Source organism: Phacochoerus africanus, chromosome 16 (genome assembly GCF_016906955.1).
Source record: "Phacochoerus africanus isolate WHEZ1 chromosome 16, ROS_Pafr_v1, whole genome shotgun sequence".
Classification (NCBI taxonomy): domain Eukaryota; kingdom Metazoa; phylum Chordata; class Mammalia; order Artiodactyla; family Suidae; genus Phacochoerus; species Phacochoerus africanus.
In genome coordinates this window covers 27,934,569-27,951,024 of record NC_062559.1, presented here as the reverse complement: position 1 = coordinate 27,951,024, position 16,456 = coordinate 27,934,569, and positions in this window count along the sequence as shown.

The following is a 16,456-nucleotide window of genomic DNA, read 5'->3' as shown; positions in this document are numbered from 1 at the left end:
TTAATTTAATTTAATTAATTAATTTATTTATTTTTGTCTTTTTGCTATATCTTTGGGCCGCTCCTGCGGCATATGGAGGTTCCCAGGCTAGGGGTTGAATCGGAGCTGTAGCCACTGGCCTACGCCAGAGCCACAGCCACAGCAACGTGGGATCCCAGCCACGTCTGCAACCTGCACCACAGCTCACGGCAATGCCGGATCGTTGACCCACTGAGCAAGGGCAAGGACCGAACCCTCAACCTCATGGTTCCTAGTCGGATTCGTTAACCACCACGCCACGACGGGAACTCCCTCTTGGGATATTTTAAAGTACTTTCTTTTTTCTTCTTCTTTTTTTGTCTTATCAGGACCACACCTGTGGCACATGGAGGTTCCCAGGCTAGGGGACAAATCGGAGCTGTAGCCACTGGCCTATGTCACAGCCACAGCAACGCAGTATCCAAGTCGCATCTCTGACCTACACCACAGCTCAAGACAATGCTGGATCCTTAACCCACTAAGCAAGGCCAGGGATTGGACCTGTGTCCTCATGGATGCCTGTCAGATTTGTTTCTGCTGAGCCAGGACAGGAACTCCAACTTTCTATTTTTTTAATCAGGATTTGTTTTTGCTTTAATTAAGTGATATTTGTGTGTTAAAAAAGTTAAAATATATGTAGTTTTTTCTTTTAAATTTGTGCTAAAAATTAATGACTAGTATTAATGGCACTTTCATTATCTTTGCAATTAGATTGTAATCATATGGATTCATTTTACTTTCTTTCAAAATAAATCCTCTAGTTGTAGTGTTTTCTTCCTAAGGAGAACTCTTTATATTAAAATTTTTCTAGATGAATAAATCTCATAATTAACTGTATTTAATAACCAACTGAGATTGAATCCTATTAAAATGTAATCTATTTTAAAATATTTAGGTAATTAAGATGAGAATATGCACATTTCAGTGGTTAGTACTAAACATAGATTTACATTTGTGATTATAAAACAAACAACCTAGTGGCACATATATTTTTGTTTCAAGAATGTGAGAGGAAATTTCATTTTTTCACTTTTAAGACATTCTCTGCAGGCTTTCCCATAAATATGCATTGCTTGTCATTCTGGATTGCTGAGAAAAGAGCTCTCTCAGTCCACAAGAGTCAATAATGGAGAATTCTCCCCTAATTAGGAGAAAGAAATAACCTGGCCATTTTAGGATTCATTAAATCCTCTCGAAAGTTTGCTAACCAAAATTCTCTGTATCTCATTTATAGAGCTGAATTTTATGAATTATTTTATAGCTGCTTAGGAATTTCACTAGAAAATTAAAACAAATTTGGATGATTTTATTCACTTTGCAGGTGAATATCATATTTACTTAATATAGAGTGACAATAAATATTTATGCATATGTCTTACACATACCCATTTATCTTCATTGAATTATCAATCGGTCCATTGATCCATCCATTTTCTATTTTGAATAAAGTCTGAAAGAGGAAGAATTCTGATGTTAAATAGAAAAGAAAATAGGGAATCAGGAGACACAAGAGTACAGATGAAAAATAAAAAGGAAATCCCTTGCAGGCTATAAATTATCCTAAGTGTGTCAGTATAACACTATGAAATATCATCGTTATTTTTTAAATGTTTATCTGCATTTCCCCCTCTTTGCCCTTTTGCTAAAGATATTGGATATTTGATTCAAGAAGTAGATAAACAGTAGTATATGCAGCTGGGGCAAAATATTTACTCCATATATGGAAGGCTTTGGAAGTTTTAGTGATTAAGATAAATTTTATCACAATTTTCTAAGACCTTCTGAAAAGCAATATTTTAAAATAGAATGTAAGGTTTAAAAACAAATGAACCTATTGTCAGGTATGTATTTTTCTTTGGCTTTAAGAATTGATTCTTTTTGTTTTACATATGTGTGAAGGTATCTGAAATGAAAATATTAAATTTCTTTTGAAGATAGTTAACAAATAAGAATGTAATTATAAATTCCAGTGCTACTAAACAAGTTTTTCTAACTTAGTTAATATAAGTATTCAAACATATAATTTGTTATCATAGTTCAAATATGTCTACATTGTTAACAAAAATGTCTTCACAGGAGTGATACCATCAAGATGGTGAGATAGGTCATTCTCAACTCCAGCCTCTCTTACAAGAAAAATAACTTGTGACTATCCATAGACAAGACACCACTGTGAAAATCCCAGAACATGGTGTGAGGCTGAAGCATACCCCTGGACCACAGACACCAAAAAAGGCCACATTAGAAGGGTAAGAGGAGTGGCTCTGAGTGCATCCTGCCCCCAAGACTGAACAGTGTTTACGGAGAAGGACCTCTGGACCTTTGGTTTCTCCAGTGGGAAAAAAGTGTCCAAGGTAGACCTCAGCTCCCCCTACCATTGATAGATACTTCCTAGGAGGCCCAGTCAGATTTCATCTCTCAGGTATAACTGAGGAAATCTGCAAGGCTTGACTAATGGGACAGTAGGTAGAAATAAGAGATGTCTGAGTGGGGCTTATGGCAACTGGTGCTCAAATTTTTGCAGGCTGCATTCCTCTAGGGCCAACATTCCAGTCAGTTGCTCTGCCCATCCAGAGCCCAGATGGTGGCCTTGTCTGGCCTAGAAGTAAGTCCATGCCTATATGGCCAACTTAATATTTGACAAGGGAGTCAAGAAAACTCTGTGGAGAGAAGATAGTCTCTTCAATAAATGGAGTTGAGAAAATAGGATATTTAGATGCAAAAGAATGAAACTGGACCCCTTTCAATACCACTCACAAAAAAGTAACTCAAGATGGATTAAAGATTAAATGTAAATTTAATCTTTAATTATCATTAAATTTAAATTATTTAATAATTATAATTATTAAATTTAATTAAATATAAATTTAATGTTTAATGATCTTAAACCATGAAACTCCTAGGAAAAAAACAAAGGGAAAAACTTTCTTAACTTTGCTGCTCTTGGGAATGATTTTATGGATATGATAGCCAAAGCACAAGAAACAAAACCAAAAATAAAATAGCAGGGTTCACTATATTAATCCAACATGCTTCTGCACAGCAAAAGAAATTATAAAGTGAAAAGCCATGTATGTAATAGGAGAAAATATTCACAAAGCATATGTCTAATAAGGAAATTAAAATCTAAAATATATAAGCATTCGTATAACTCAATATCAGAAAGAAAAGTAGTCCCATTTTAAAAATGGGCAAAGAACATGAATCAGTATCTTTCCAAAGAAGAAATTCAAATGATTGATAGGTATGTGAGAAGACAGATGCTCAGCATCACTAATCATCAGAGAACTGCAAATCAAAACTAAATGAGATATTATCTCATGTTGTTGGGATGGCTGTGATCAAGAGAAAACAAATGTTGGCAAAGGTATGGAGAAAGGGAACCCTTGTACACTGTAAGTGGGAATATAAATTTATAACCATTATAGAAAAGAGTATTGAGGGCCCTCAAAAAATTAATAATAGAACTATCATATGATCCAGCAACACTATTCCTGGGTATATATCTGAAGGAAGAGGAATCACTATCTTGAAGAGATACATGCACTCTTTTGTTCACTACAGCATTATTTACAACAGCCAAGGCATGGAAACAACCCAAGTGTCCATTAATGAATGAATGGATAAAGAAAATGTGATGTATATATACAATGGAATATTATTCAGCCACAAAAAGAAGGAAATACTGCCCTTTGGGACAATATGGCTGACCCTTGGGGACATTATGCTATATGAAATAAGTTAAAAGACAAATATTGTATGATCTCATTTATATGTGAAATCTAAAATACTCTTACAGAAATAGAGAATAGACTGATGGTCATCAAGGGTAGAGGGTGGGGATGGGGAAAATGGGTGAAGGTGAGCAAAGAGTAAAAACTTAGTTTACTTTTCCAATTTCGAGTTGAATAATTTCTGGGGATGTAATGCACAGCATGGTTTCTATCATTAGGAATAATATATCGTATATTTGAAAGCTGCTAAGAAAGTATATTTTAAAAAAAATTTTCATCGCAAAACACAAACCAACAAAAAAAACCTGTAACTGTTGAATGATGGATGTGTTAACCTTATTGTGGTGATCATTTCACAACATTTCATACAAATCATTATGTTGTATACCTTAAACTTATACAACGTTAGAGACAGTGATATCAGTAAAGCTGCAAGAAAAAAAAGTCATTTGCATTAATCCCATATTTTCCTCATATGGTAAGATATTGATGTCAGCATGTCAGTCATTCAATAAGCATCAACTTAAAACCCTGCTCACTGGGACAATTAGGGAGATCTTAGCTTTCTAGATTTTATTGAAAGGCTTATTGAGGGATAAATTAGGAGTTTGGGATTAACAGATACTTCTATATATAAAATAGAGAAACATAAGGACCTACTGTATAGCACTGAGAACTATATTCAATATCTTGTAACAACCTATATGAGTCACTTTGCTGTATACCTGAAGCTAACACAATATTGTAAACCAACTATACTTCAACAGAAAATATTCAAAAATGAATGGTTGGGAGTAATACAGTCAAGCTATATAAAAATCTTTGCTATCTTGGTTGTTCTACTCATTTGGCCTTTAAAATACACAACAAAGTGATATTCTGATATGATAAATAGAGTTTGAGGTCTCTAATTAAAGAACAAGTGAGTACTTAAATTCATCTGAAATATCAGTCACTAAGATACCTTATCATTAAATAGTACATTTAATAATGTTACATATGCCTTAGACTGCTGAGCCACATAGGAGTGGCTATTTGTGAGACAGATTTCTGTTATGTGTATATTCTTCGCACATGGTAAAAAAGGAAAGAAACTTCTGATAAGCATTATTATTGAGTTGTTATGTCAGATAAATTTTACTCATGAACATGATTGTTGTTTTCATTGTATTTAGAGTAAGTTTAACTAAAACAATGGTTTTCAGAGAACAGGATACATAACAAAGTCTTGACTGCTGAATACTCTCCACCAAAGGGACTTATTTAAAGTGAGGGCACACATGGATTGCTCTTTGAATAAAATCACTGAGCATATAGTGTAAGATTAAAGTGAGGTATCAATAATAAGCCAATTTTGCATATAAGAAAGGAGGGCAGTATTAAATTTTATTATTTGAAGTTTGTCTATTTGTCTCTGTCCTTTAATAAATAGAATTGTTTTACAAGTGAAATATTTTATTTTGACTTTTATTCCTACAAATAAATGTTAAAATTTATATTGAAATAGACATTTATTATGAGAAGAAATGAGGGGGAAAGATACCCACCTGACAAGCAGAGAAATTACAATTGATTCAATGACCAGTTTATTAGTTGAATTATACTAAAATAAGTTTTATGGAAAATATATAGCATTTTTGGCCCAATAAAGTCATCTTATGGGCATATTACATTGAGTGTTAAGTTTTGTGGAGCCAGTCACTGTTTTTTTCTAATTAAAATATTTAATTATAAATTCTTAATATATCTACATCTGGATACAAGAAAGATCTGACAAGGTAATAATTTTTAGTTCAAAGGATCATTATAATTAAATACAATAAATTAATGAATTTCTAAACATCTCAAGCATATATGATAATTTGCTAAAATACAAATTACTAAGGCTTAAAAATGAAGATAACATTTAAAAAAATTGAGTTTCTGATAATATTGTAAAATTAGCTGATACATTGAGGTAGATTTTCCATATGCATATAACTGTCCTTTATATTCCAAACATTTTTTTGAATATAGGCATTTTACTATTACAACAGAAAATATACCTGAAGTGAAGCAGATACCACCCGTACCCTTAAACATAGCATATACATATGATATTTTGAATTAGTACCTCCATTAAGAACATATGTTACTTCCTGGAGCTGTGAAAAAAGAATGCCCATTGCCCATGGTGAGCCTGGAGCCCTATGGCCATCACTTTCAGGGTTCTGAATGAGTTAATCATTTTTCCACTTTTTCTCTCCTCAGATACCTTTTAGGTTTTTAATCTATTGCATATTTTTACAAGCACTTGTCAAACACATAATTTAAGTTTTTCCTACTTAATTTTTGAAGTTGTGTTCCAGGTAGTTAGTCTGAGAAAGAAAGAAAGATGAAAGAGAGAGAGAGAACAGGAGGAGAGGAGGGAGGGAAGGAGGGAAGGAGAGAGGGAGAAAGAAGGAAAGAAAGGAAGGAAGAAGACGGGGAATGAGGAAGAATGAAGAAAGAAATTAATTTTAAAAATAAAGTAAGGAAGAAATTGCAGGCACTCACTGAGTCATAAATGACCTCCTATAAATCAATTTTCACTCCTTTAATGATAGATATAGGATATGATTGTCCAGTATTTTATTTATTTATTTATTTATTTATTTTTACTTTATATTTTCATTTCTTTGCTTTTTAGGGCCACACCAGCGGCATATAGAGGTTCCCAGGGTAGGGGTCTAATCAGAACTGTAGCTGCCGGCCTACACCACAGCCATAGCAACACGGGATCCGAGCCATGTCTGTGACCCACACCACAGCAGACAGCAACGCTGAATCCTTAACACACTGAGCACGGCCAGGAATCAAACCCACAGCCTCATGGCTCCTGGCTGGATTCATTTCTGCTGAGCCATGATGGGAACACCAATTGTCCAGTATTTTAAATATTGATAAATTAGAAGCTTTGATTTTACACTTGATCTTAGCCAAAAGGTTGAGAAGTGACAGAAGGCTTGATTTTACTGCCTTACATTATTTTTAAAGACAATTCTTTTCTTTTTTTTTCTTTTTTTTTTTTTTGGTCTTTTTGCCATTTCTAGGACCGCTCCCATGGCATATGGAGGTTCCCAGGCTAGGGGTCTAATCAGAGCTGTAGCTGCGGGTCTATGCCACAGCCACAGCAATGCAGGATCCGAGCCGCGTCTGCAACCTACACCACAGCTCATGGCAACGCCAGATCGTTAACCCACTGAGCAAGGGCAGGGATCGAACCCGCAACCGCATGGTTCTTAGTCGGATTCGTTAACCACTGCGCCACGACGGGAACTCCCCTCAAAGACAATTCTTATTTTAAATATTTTTGTAATTAAAATTTTTCCCATAAGAAATTTTGCAATTGGTAAAGTTTTCTCTGTGAATTGAAGCACTTAGAGAAGAAATTTCATTTGGCATGTTTTCATTCCTATTATTATTCTGCTACTACTTAATGCTGACCAATCCTTAACACCTGAGTGGCTATGGCCAGTGCACATATTTCCTATATTACATTTTTTAAAAAATTGTATCTATATTCTACAAATGGTACTACTGATTAAACCCAATCATTTATCAGGATGTGTACTAGGTCACACATACCTGCACTTGGTTTCTGAATGTAGACTGCCAATGACAGACTATTCTCATTTAATGATAGCTCATGTTTGCAAGAGAATGTTGTATTTCCAAACAGGCACACACAAAAAATCCTAAATCAAAATCCAAAGGTTTGAAAATTGTTCACTATAACTTTACCATGCAAATGAAGCCCCTGCCAAGATTTAGCTTATTATTATTGTCTATTTCCTAGTCTGTCATCCCATTACTAGGTTTTAAGATCTTCATAGAGTTATTTTGTTTGTTTGTTTGTTTGTTTATTCCCAGCAACTGGCCTAGAGATCAGTTCATGAAAACCCTTGGTATTAAAAAAAAATTCAGCCTGAACACTTAATGATCATATATTGTTTATAGCTCTTGCAACCTGATTACTCAACAAGCTCCCATTTAGAAAAGGATAAAAAATACACATATGAAAGCATATAGCAAAAATAGACTATCTGCAGAGGATACAGATTTCTTAGATAACAAATGACTAATATTCACAGAGTACAGGCACAACGCAAGGAAAAGAGCATCCCTTCCTTCTCTTTCTCTATGTCCATCAAGAACAAATCTAAGTGCAATATGAGCCAGAACAAGATCCAAAGCTCAACTGTCACTGAAAATAAAGAAAATTTAAGCCTTTCCTTTGCTTAAGGCTTAAAAAGTACCATTTCTATAAATAAATTCAGCTCATGTAAGATGATGATGGAGGCAGTGCTATTATATTGTTACAAAAGCTAGGAAATGTAAAGAAAAGTAACACAAAATAGAGCTGAGTTCTGTTACATTGATTTAAAAGAAAAGCTGGATCTCTAATTTTAATTTCTTTTCTTATCAAATAAAAAGTCCTTGTGAATTTTTTTGGCAGGGCTTCAGTGAGCAAAGTTGACCTGAGACCTGGGCAGCAGACCGACCCTCTCTTCATCAGAGTGAAAAATAGTTTGGTAGGATGTAATGGAAGTTTAAGCTGAGTTAGCAGAGAAGGTTTTCTATAGGAAGCATTTCTGAACTGCCTTGAAAATGGCTAGGCTTGTAGATAATGAAAGAATTGAAAGTTTGGGAGTTTTATCATCTTGATATCAACAGGTATATTTATCTACTAATCAGGTTGTGTGGCTAGGAGTATACAGTATATAATACTAATCAGGTTGTGTGGCTAGGAGTATACAGTATATAATCTGGTTATGGCAAAAGCAATGGAAAACCTTGAAACCTACTAAAGAAATATTCACTGTTCATGTTACAGCACAAAACAAATCTGCTTGGGAAGTTTATTGTCATTGGAAAATTACTCATATTAATGAAAAACAGAAAGACAAGTTCACCTATAATCATACTACACCTCCAAATGAATTGCTTTTGTCTTTTGTATTATCCTTATCAATATGCCTTTATAATTTCAATGTGGTTACAAACTGTACTTTTATACAATTTGCTTTCCATTTGGAATACATCAAATAATCAATGTTGCTGTTCAGTTTTTTTCCTCTTTCATAACTTTGGTTGATTATACTTAATCCTACAAAATTAAATACATAGAAAATATCGTAAATCTTATTTAAAGTTGTACAATGTAATTTTAAAGGTGTCCAATATGATGATTTAATGTATGTATACATTGTGACATGTTTACCACAATCAAGCTAATTTACAGATCCATCACCTCACATAGTTATTTCCCCAAACCCCTCTTCATGGTGAGAAGACTTTATGTCTACTTTCAGCAATTTTCAAGTATAGAATATTATTAACTATAATCACCATGCTGTATTTTACACCCTCAGAATTATTCATCTTAGAGCTGAAAATGTGTACCTTTGACTCATCTCCCCTTTCTGCCATGCTCCAGCCACTGGCAACTAACATTCTACATGCTGATTCTATGAGTTAGATTTTTTTTGTTAGATTCCACATATAGGTGAAATCATACAGTATTTGTTTTTCTGTGTCTAGTTTTTTTCCTTTACCATAATGTGCTCCAGTTTTAACCTTGTTTTCATAAATAGGAGGATTTCCTCCCTTTTTTATTGTTGAGTAACATTTCATTTTATATATGTAAAAATATACATCACTGTCTATATCTATGTCAATACCTATCTACCCATCCAGATATACAGATCATCCATTTTCTTTATTCATTCATTTGCTGATGGACACTTAGATTGTTTCTATGTCTTGGCTGTTGTGAATAATCCTGCAGTGAACATGGGAGTGCAAATATTGCTTTCATTTCATTTGAATATATACCCAGAAGAGGGGTTGCTGGGTTGTATAGAAGTTTTTTCTTTATTTTTTTCAGGAAATTGCATACAATTTTCCATAATGTCTGTACCAATTTTATTTCTACTAACAGGGTGAAAAGTGTTCCCTCTTCTCCTTACACTTACCAACGTGTCTCTTTTCTTTTTGATAATAGCCATTCTAACAGGTGTTATTTTTCTTATTGATGTGGTGAATATTATTGCTTTTGTTTCTTTGGGAATCTTGTTATATTACCATAATTTGTAAATTTGCTTTAAAATATCCTTTATTAATAACTAAACATGACTTCTACCCAGAAACTTAAGAATATAAGGAAAAGTTCATGGGCAGTGCCTATGTTTCCTGGTATTTATAGTCATGTCAACAGGCACAGAAGTTTTCATTTTATCTTAAGCCAAATACCATAAGGGATCCTACCTGGTGGTGTGCTTGGTTACTCACTGTTTGTAAACAAGAGATATGCCAAAAAGCTATCTTTCACTGTTTCAATCTAGATAAAAATATTTGATGCCTTTGTGAAACTAGAAGATCAGCCATTATTTAGAATTTTAAATTTCATATCATTGCTCAATTATAGTCTAGCATTAGCTCAACACTGCAATTTTGTTGATTTCTTTTTTTTTTCTTTTTTGTCTTTTGCCATTTTAGGGCCACAAATCATGGTATATGGAGGTTCCCAGGCTAGGGGTCTAATCAGAGCTGTTGCTGCCAGCCTATGCTAGAGTCACAGTAACGCCAGATCTGAGCCATGTCTGTGACCTACACCACAGCTCAGGGCAACGCTGGATCCTTAACCCACTGAGCGAGGCCAGGGATCAAACCCGCAGCCTCATGGTTTCTAGTTGGATTCGTTTCCGCTGTGCCTCGACTGGAATTCCTTGTTGATTTCTTAAATGGTAGTTTCCTGGATTTCTTTTTAGGGAGTTTTTACTATATATATATATATATATATATATATATATATATATATATATACACATACACACACACACACACACACACACACACACACACACACACATAGTATTTCTTGAATATGCCAATTCTGATGTTTATAAAGATCTAATAAGAGTCTTGATTTGGTGACAATGCATCACTACATGTCCAGATATTGAGGAAGCAGATTCTGTTGTAAGTGTTGTTCATTCATAAAACATAGACATCAGGCTCTTTCTAAAAGATCAGTAGATGGCAGTGAGCACATCCTCTAAAATCAGTTTCATTGTTCATGATTACCAACTGGTTCAGGAATGTTATCTGCTGTGCTACTTAGCAATTCAAGGTTGTGGTATACGGAGTCTATAACAAGGGGCAGAACGCTGAAGATCATGTGTTTTCAAAAACTGTAACTTTTAAGAGATCATAGTGCATGCCTGCCAAAAAATAAGAGGCATATTGAATGTTTCAGAAAGTCTAATAGTCCCTTCCTATTTCTTGCTGCTTCTTATACAAATTTTAATTCAGAAATGCTTTTTACAAATGAAGTTAGTGAATTCTATTTTGACTTTTAATGAATTCTCCCATTTTGGAAGACAGCTTAGCAGTTTCTTACAAAGCAAAATGTAAACTTGTCAAACTACCTATCTAGCAAAGACACTTCTAGATTTTATTCAATTTGTTAGAAATTTGTGGTTTACACAAAATCCTGCATGTGTGCCTTTAGTCACAATTGCCAGGAGCTAGATGGGATCAAGATGTCCTTCACTAGGTGAATAAATATACTGGAGTATATCTATAGGATGGAATACTCTTCAGAGATAAAATGGAATTAACTATCAAGTCAATAAAAACACGGATGAATCCAAAATGCATATTGCTAAGTTAAAGAAGCCAATATGAAAAACTATATACTTTATAGTTCAATTTATATAACACTCTGGGAAAGTAAAACTATAAAAACAGCAAATAGCTCAGTGGTTACAGGGTCTTGGGGGAAGGAGGGAAAAGTAAAACCTAGGGAATTTATTAGGTGGAACAACTCTTTATGATACTGGGTACATGGCACTATACATTTGCCAAAACTCATAGAATCTTAGATCACAGAGAGTGAACCTTAATTACATGCAAACAATTTAAAAATTAATTAAGAGACTGAGGGATCCTAGGAGAAATGCACACTATGAGAAAAGAATCTATATTACAATGCATGACATAACCTCATCAAAGTTGATGAAAAAAGAAAGCCAATATAAGTTCCTCTGGAAAGGAGTGGGGACTGTAGGTCTAGGAAATGTGCATAATCACTGTCACTGTGCTCTGTCATGTTCCCCACGAGGGTATGGATTAACTATTCTGAAACCACCATACATGTATACAGGTATTGAACAAACAAATAAGTGGAGGACAGATGGTAAGAGCTAGGTTTCTTACTGCTGGAGTGAGGGTTACAGATAAACAACAGGTGAGGGAGAGTCTAGAATAAGCCACATGGCACTGGATGAAAATGAGAGTTTTAAACAGTGTGAAGTCATGTTTACCTTAATATAGACGTAGATGGATACACACACACACACACACACACACACACACCGGTTACTATACACTTATATATGTCCTAGCTCTAACTGTTGGGAGAGACGAGAGGCAATGATGCCCCTATAGCAACAAGTACACCTAGCACCCAGATCTTTAGTCTCTGATCTCGTACTCTAATAAAAGGAATCAGGGCATCTTAGAAAAATGGCTGATTTTCAGGTTGAAGGCAGGTAATATACAAGATAAGTTTGGCACATGATGCAGTGTCAGAAAGTAAGTATCACAAACAAAACAAAATCACAGTGATGGGGATGTGTCGAAGGGACATTTGAACCAATGGAAAGCGTCTCAATGGCAAATCTGGAACAATCTGAATCTGGAGTTTCTTGGGTCAGAAAGTAAGGAAGTGCTTAAAAAACAAAAGAATGGGGGCATGTCAAAGGGACACAAGAATTAACTGAATAGCTCCCAATGCCAAAGCTAGAAAAATTGAGAAATAATAAATAATGTATTATTGGATTTATAACCCAAAGTATAAAGTGAATATTCATGGATCTATACAGATATAAGTAAATTATTGAATAAATGAAGAATGAATGAATGAAATCTCTCCTTATCCTGTATTTAAATACAAAATATAAATGTTCTGGTGAAAAATAGTTCCAAAAGAAATACAAGACACATTCTTTTTTTTAAATTTTTTAAATTTTTATTTATTTATTTATTTGTCTTTTTGCTATTTCTTGGGCCGCTCCTGCGGCATATGGAGGTTCCCAGGCTAGGGGTCCAATTGGAGCTGTAGCCTACACCAGAGCCACAAGCAACGAGGGATCCAAGCCGCGTCTGCAACCTACACCACAGCTCACGGCAACGCCGGATCATCAACCCACTGAGCAAGGGCAGGGACCGAACCCGCAACCTCATGGTTCCTAGTCAGATTCGTCAACCACTGCGCCACGACGGGAACTCCAAGACACATTCTTTATGTCCCTTTTTGCATGTAAAATGGCAATTTCATGTGGTTCAAACACAGATGATTAAGTATTATCTATAGCTTTATCTTTGTGCCATATTATAATTATTTGGGATATCATAATTATATTAGAGTTCTGAAGAAGAATGCTATTTTTGTTGTTTGCTACATCTGTTTCTGTTATTTTGAAATAATATGATTTTTGTGGCTACTTAGACTTCCAGGTAGTCCTGCTATTTTATTTTGTGTCATGATATTATTATTATTATTACTGTCAATAATTAAGTTGTATAATTTTTTTGGATTTAAATTCTGTAGAATTAATTAATCTTTCTTTAAATCACAAAAATACAAAATTGAAGTGAAGGAAGAGAATTTGTAAGAAAGATGTAAACTCTAGTTGTATTTTAATAATACTGACAACTTTTCATTTCATAGCAATGCACTGCTTGACTGTACTGAATCTATGAAACACAAATTCTATTATCTGCCTCTCTAGGTACCCTATGGGTCGATAGGATAAATCAACAATGCACTGTATTTTAAGTTAATCTTCAAAAAAGAAATTGACAGGGGTGTGGTGAGTAGGGTTTTACAGTTAAAAGAACCACTTTTAACTGAATGTGGAATTTGGATGTGGAATATATTCACTCTCATGTCTAGGGATATCTGTGGGCAAATTTTATCAAAATGTACTGCTTAATAAGAAGGGGACAAAAAAGGATCCACCAAATGCAAAGACATTCATCCCATGCTCATACAAGAAGGTCTAGCATCTTGCTACCTGGCAAAGTTCTCTGTACCAGCCATGCTTTTATAAGCCATATTGCTTTCATAATTTAGTTTTGTTTATGATCGGTTTTCATGAACATAAGCTGTAACTGATGGGATGAAAACTTCTTTTTCTTTGATTTAATATCATGTATATTATGACCAGTTTGGGATGAAACTCTCAAGGTCATTCTGTAGGGACAAGATTAAGCAGCTATTTAACAACATCCATTCATGGATTTATGGAATTTCTCAAATCAGGCACACATCAACTATCTGGAGTGCTGAGGCGAACCTCATGATCTCTCTGTGTTTCTCTCATTGAGAAGCACAAAGTCATAAAGAAATGGTTTGTGGTGGATGACAAGAAAGAGTGTTGGGGTGTGTAAACCCAGAATACAGTGACAAATATCTGGCAAATAGCTCCGTAGTGGCTGGGAATTTATGATAGCATTAGTCATACATCATTAACCTTATCCTTACTCACACTGGGAAGTAAAGGAAGGGAGAGTCATTGAATCCTGGGGTTCACAGTAAACCCAAAATTGATCACCAGCTTATGACTTCAGTACACCAGTTATGAACATTTCTCACACATCACTATTCTTACAGCTCTTGCGTTCTATGTCACTTATTTAGTGGCTAATTTTGGTATTGGTAGGCCATAGAACCTGATGTTTATACACAAAGGCTTATTTAGTCTGTTTCTCAGATTCACATATCAGTTTTGTCAATTAGTGCCTGTATGGATATAGCCTTGAGCAGGTTGCTTAACCTCTCTGGGCTCTGGTTACATATAATATAAATCAAACAGTATGAACCTCACTGAGTTACTATATATTTCGTTATGTTGTAAAGCACCTAACACTTTCCATGGCACATGGCAAATGCTTGATGAATTTTAAGTATTATTATATAGTAACATGTTTGTGTTTTCACTATCTCTGTATGTGTATCTTTTCTCCCTAATTAGATTTGAGACTTCTAGAGGAACAATAGCACTATAGTAGTTTGAGCTCACAGATGTTCAATAAACTCTTATCTGTCCATTGATTTGAACCTTGCATTGTTAAGAAACATAGAAAGTATTTATTTAATTTGCACTCTGCATAAGAAATGAGACTCAGTGTTTTCACAGATAGTATCACATTGTACCTTCGCCATTTGCCCCTCTAAGGAGCTCAAAGTTCTGGGCTTTTTTCAAATGGCTCTTAGATTCTGGAGATCTTCCCATTCTCCTTGTACTGCCATCAGTTGGCTACGGCCCCTACTTCCCATTCCATTATTACCAATCTTGTTTCCTGAGAAGTTTCTTCCCTGATGAAATGGGACAGGACTTCCTGTGGACTTGGCTTTTGAGTTATGACGCTTGGCTTCCTCCCATGCTTCATGTCTTTACCTGAACTGTTCTACATTCCTGCTACTTAGACAAACTGTCCCACTCCCCTCCTCAACATTGGCCTGGCTCAGTCCTCCTTGCCTTTCTTACCTCCTAACATTTGGAGGGGTCATCTCAGTACTCAAAATGGGTATGTACTGGAATGTAAAAGAGACTATCAGTTTCCATTATATACTTATTTTTTAAAGAAAATTTAAGAAATAAATCTCAGTGTTTTCAAATGTATGAAGGGACATTGTTAAGCCCACTGGGTGCATGTTACAGAAGATCATGTGTCTCAAACACTACGTAAAATAAACTGGGATGAAAAAGCCGGTGCTCTCCAGCTGGAGATGGGGTGAAGCCCACACTTGTTCACTTGGTTTCAATACTGTGCATCTATCACAGTTTCCGGAAGCTCTATTAGGCAGATCTACAGATGTACGAACTAAACAAGTGACTTCAAAAATTTCACATAAATAGACATTAAACTAAGGATAATACTAATAGTGCAAAAGCACACAAACAAAATGTAAAGGGCAGATTTCACATTTTTCTTCCCAGAGATGCTTTTCACTATCCACATTATAGCCTAGATACATTAACATAATTAATTTTATAGTAGCTCAAAATAAAATAAGATGCTTTGAAATAGAGATTTATATCTATTATTTTATATGATTCTTACCATATTTATATTTTGTATATTGCATATATTTATAGAGCAGTCATTAAAATTAAGTATAGAAATAATCTGAGTTTAGCATTATATCTTTAAATGACTGCATCACAATGGTATTAAGTAATTTTTAAAATTCTGAATATCTAGTTATATTATCATATGATTATGAGTATCCTAAAAAAAAAGTTTATAATGTATAGCATATAATTATTTTCAATACATTTTGTGAAAGCTAAATATTTTAGTGATAATATTAGCCATTTAAAATATTGTTTATGGAGTTGCTGTCGTGGCACAGTGGTTAAGGAATCTGACAAGGAACCATGAGGTTGTGGTTTTGATCCCTGGCCTCGCTCAGTGGGTTAAGGATCCGGCATTGCTGTGAGCTATGGTGTAGGTGGCAGATGCAGCTCAGATCCCAGGTTGCTGTGGCTCTGGCATAGGCCGGCAGCTACAGCTCCGATTCGACCCCTAGCCTGGGAACCTCCATATGCCACGGGAAGCGGCCCTAGAAAAGGCAAAAAGACAAAATAAAATAAAATAAAATAAAATAT